This window comes from Crocuta crocuta, unplaced genomic scaffold (genome assembly GCF_008692635.1).
Source record: "Crocuta crocuta isolate KB4526 unplaced genomic scaffold, BGI_CrCroc_1.0 scaffold133, whole genome shotgun sequence".
NCBI lineage: Eukaryota > Metazoa > Chordata > Mammalia > Carnivora > Hyaenidae > Crocuta > Crocuta crocuta.
The window spans coordinates 4,179,815-4,183,159 of NW_027529438.1; the positions used below are offsets into that span (position 1 = coordinate 4,179,815).

At 56.4% G+C, this 3,345-nt stretch overlaps 1 protein-coding gene across 1 annotated transcript in view; it reads left to right on the top strand.

Moving 5' to 3' along the window:
- Positions 1-3,345, top strand: part of NECTIN4 (nectin cell adhesion molecule 4) — a 25,893-nt gene that overhangs the window by 19,694 nt on the left and 2,854 nt on the right. The window lies entirely within an intron of this gene.

The window sequence follows — 3,345 nt, forward strand, 5'->3', positions numbered from 1 at the left end:
GAGAGAGAGAGAGAGAGATCACCAGCCTGGGAGGGGCAGAGAGAGAGAGGAGACAGAGAATCCCAAGCAGGCTCTGCACCGTCAGTGTAGAGCCTGATGCCGGGCTCGATCTCAAACGCCTGAGACACCCAGGCGCCCCTCACAGTCACCTTTCTTTTAAGCCACCATTTTGTGCTGTGGGCTCTTCTGGTCAACAGACCCTAGGCCTATGGTCTAGTTAAGTTTTTTCCATTTTGTGCTTGAGATAATAATAAAGACCTTCTTCAGTTTCCCTTTATCCGCGTGGAACTTAGTAACACTAGCCTTGGGGATGAAAATCCTGAGTGTGAATCTAGGCACCATCCTCCAACAGCTGACGACCTGGGACAAATCATCTAACCTCCCCAAAGCTCCGGTGTCCTCACCTGTAGAACAGGGGTTGTGATGCCCACCTTGCTGGCCTGGGGACAGGAGTAAATGAGATAACATTTACAAAGTGTTTAGCACAATGCCTGGGACCTAATAAGTGCTTACTAAGTGGCGGCCGTTATTATTAAGCCGGAGATGTTATCCAGCCAGCTTTTTATTTACTTCATTATTTTTTTTTTAAAAATGATCCCTGCTTATTGGAAAGAAAGAAAGAAAGAAAGAAAGAAAGAAAGAAAGAAAGAAAGAAAGAAAGAAAGAAAAGAAAGAAAGAAAAAATCAAACAATAGAGAAAGGTACGAAGCCAGCTGAAAGCCTACCACCCACAAGGTGGTGTCCATGTTGGTGAGACAGGACCATGAAAAGGGCCTGGATATGTTTCCCTGCGGGACTGAGCTGGGACAGGGCAGCGCCTCCTGTTGGGGGTACAGACGGTGACCCCTGCCTCCCTCCCCTGCAGTGCCCCCCCTGCCCTCACTGAACCCTGGTCCGGCGCTAGAAGAAGGCCAGGGCCTGACGCTGGCGGCCTCCTGCACAGCAGAGGGCAGCCCAGCCCCCAGCGTGACCTGGGACACAGAGGTCAAGGGCACGGCGACCAGCCGCTCCTTCAAGCACTCCCGCTCAGCCGCCGTCACTTCAGAGTTCCGCCTGGTGCCCAGCCGCAGCATGAACGGGCAGCCGCTTACCTGCGTGGTGTCCCACCCTGGCCTGCTGCACGACCAGAGGATCACCCACACCCTCCAAGTGGCCTGTGAGTACTTGATCTTGGGGAGAGGCTCGCCAGTCTGGCCAGGCTGGATCCTGAAGGCCGCCTTGGGTGGCTGAGAGACCCCTAGTGCAAAGGCAGAAGACCAAGAGCCGTCTCAGATGACCTTGACAAATCACTCAGACCTCTCTGACCTTTGGTGTCCTCCTGTTTACAGCAGGGACTGTCCTTTGCCTCAGGGTTGTTGGGAGAATCGGGTGTAAACATGGAATTGAAAGCACTTTGTGAAACACGCGCAGACAGACGGCTGTGGGCCGCAGAGCGCAGCCCCGGTTCTAGTTGGACAAGCCCTACTTCTGCCTGTACCGGCTGTTACTCAGTCTTGTCCGTCTTCATTTTCCTCAGCAGCAGGCGTATAATTATATGAACTTTACAGGTTTCTGATGGGAATTAGAAACCACGAGAGCGCAGCATCTCACACAACGCCTAGTGCCTGGATGGTCCTCAGGAAGCAGTAGATATCGTTTTCCCAGCATTAAACTCGGAGCCTCTCTTCGGGCTAGGACTGTTTTCGATTCATATGAACCCACTTTTGGCATAAAGTAGGCCCTCAATGAATGTTTGTTGAGGAAACGTACAACCAAGTAGGATTGTTCAGCCTTTGGAGAATCAGGGAGCGGATGCCGAACGCCTGTTCTGTGCCTAGCACTATGCCAGGGACCACGGGGGTTCAGAAAAAGCGTGAGTCGTTTCTGAGGGTCCTCTAGGCTCACTGCCAGGACAAACCAATGTGGACTCTGAGCCAGAGCTCCGAGCTCCCCGCAGGAGCCGTGCGGCCGGACCCGGCGGCGAGGCTGGGCTGGGCTGGGTTTGGAAGCAGATGAGAAGGACCGAGAAGGGCAGGGTGGGTGGGGCGCGGGCCGGGGCCCTTGGAGGAACAGCAAGATGGAAAGCCTCCTTCCCCTTCTTCCTCCTCCCTCCTCCCATTCCAGTCCTCGCGGAGGCCTCTGTGAGGGGCCTCGAAGACCAAAAGTTGTGGCAGGTGGGCAGAGAAGGGGCTACCCTCAAGTGCCTGAGTGAAGGGTACCCTCCTCCCTCATACAACTGGACACGGTAAGGGCCTGGCCCTGGGGGAGGGCCTGGCTTGGGACCAGGGTGCTTCCCTCGCAGGGCCACGGGTCCTCATTATGCGCCGGGACAGCATATTCTGAACCCCCAATAAATCGGGGCACATGTTCAGACCCACACAAGAATACGCACGGTCACCAAATATTATTATTGGCTTGTGCCAGGGGCCTATGACACATGTAGTCACTGGGAGGGAATAAGCTAGGGAGTCCTCGGCTTCTCCCCCTAACTTTTAAATCATGAACTATAACATAGTATTTAAATATTAATACTTTATATATTTACGTAAGTTCCTGCAGTGGATAAGACAGAAAGATACCGCTGACTGTAAGTGCTGTTAAACTGACACCATAAGCACCTTAGAAGCGGCAGCCACCCACCTCTACCAGTTCCTTGGCCTTTTGCCAGGGCTCAGATGTCCAGGGAATCAGGGAGGGGTCAGGTGCACGTGCGTGTGAGCCCGCCACAGGTGCGTTCTCGTATGTGAGCAGATGGCCCTGTGTATGTCCCCTGCCACGCGGTGGCGTGGGTGTTAGGGCCGTGCGGTCACACTTTCCAAGTTCATCTGAGCCCAGAGAGGAAAGGGGTGTCCTGCTGTGTGGACCTCATACCGCATCTACCTGGTACCCAGTGCTGGATGACCTGATGCCTGTGGGGAGCGTGCGGGAGGGCGCGCGTGCGGATCTTCCCCGAGAGTGTGTGTGGGGTGCCCGGGTCAGCCTGGGCGGCGGGGAGCAGGGGCCTCTGCCGGGACCTGCCCAGGGGAGGGAGGGGCACCGTGGGAACCTCCGGCGGCTCTGGGTGACGTCATGGGGGAGGGGGGTGGAGAGCTGCCCGGGCACGTTGGGTGGTGGCAGCCTCGGCCCGCCCCAGCTCCCCTGTCGTCCAGGTTGGACGGGCCTCTGCCCAGCGGGGTGCGAGCAGAAGGGGACACCCTGGGCTTTCCTCCGCTGACCACGGAGCACAGTGGCACCTACGTGTGCCACGTCAGCAACGAGCTCTCTTCGCGGGATTCTCAGGTCACCGTGGATGTTCTTGGTGAGCGCCGGGGCAGACACAGGGGCCACTGCCAAGGGCACGGAGGGGCGACGGCAACAAGCAGAGAG